The sequence below is a fragment of the Gossypium arboreum genome, chromosome 7 (assembly GCF_025698485.1).
Source record: "Gossypium arboreum isolate Shixiya-1 chromosome 7, ASM2569848v2, whole genome shotgun sequence".
In the NCBI taxonomy this organism is placed as follows: Eukaryota; Viridiplantae; Streptophyta; class Magnoliopsida; order Malvales; family Malvaceae; genus Gossypium; species Gossypium arboreum.
In genome coordinates, this window is record NC_069076.1 from 17,572,920 (window position 1) to 17,573,747 (window position 828).

Below are 828 nucleotides of genomic sequence, written 5' to 3' on the forward strand. Positions count from 1 at the left end.
GGCTGAAAATCAGGAAAACCTAATACCTCTTGCGATTACTGTTAATCCAGTAAATCAGAATCCTACTCGGTGCACTATGTATGATTATGCTAAATCTTCTTTAACAGGAACTGAATCGAGCATAGTTAGACCTACTGTAGCTGCAAATACTTTTGAACTGAAACCTAACATAATTCAAATGATACAGCAATTTGTTCAGTTTAATGGTTTGCAGGACGAAGATCCCAACGCTCACTTAGCAAACTTTTTAGAACTATGTGATACATTTAAAATTAATGGCATTTCTAATTACACCATTCGCCTTCGGTTATTCCTTTTTTCATTGAGAAACAAAGCTAAACAGTGGTTGAATTCGTTACCGCGGGGGTCAATCACTATTTGGGAACAAATGACCGAAAAGTTCTTATTAAAATACTTTTCGCTGGCTAAAACGGCTAAATTACGTAATGATATCTCTTATTTTGTGCAGATGGATTTAGAAACACTCTACGATGCGTGGGGGAGATATAAGGACCTTTTCCGAAGATGCCCTCACCATGGGTTACCACTCTGGCTACAGGTTGAAACTTTTTATAATGGCCTAAATCCTTCGACTCGACAAATAGTTGGCGCAGCTGCTAACGGAACCATCAATAATAAAACACCTGAAGATGCCTATGAATTTATAGAGGAGATGTCACTGAATAACTATCAGTGGCAAGTCATGAGGACAAAGCCAACAAAAATTGTCAGTGTTTATAACGTCGATTCGGTCACCATGCTCTCTAATCAGGTAGAACTCTTGAATAAGAAAATTGATGATTTTCTTAGTTCTTCACAGGTTCACTC

General features: G+C 37.8%; 1 non-coding gene across 1 annotated transcript; it reads right to left on the reverse strand.

Annotated features, from left to right (window-relative positions):
- Positions 1 to 436: 436 nt before the first annotated feature.
- On the reverse strand, positions 437 to 543 carry LOC128296171 (small nucleolar RNA R71). Its single transcript, XR_008286719.1, has one exon. It is a non-coding gene; the product is annotated as a small nucleolar RNA R71 (small nucleolar RNA).
- Between the last annotated feature and the right edge of the window lie 285 nt (positions 544 to 828).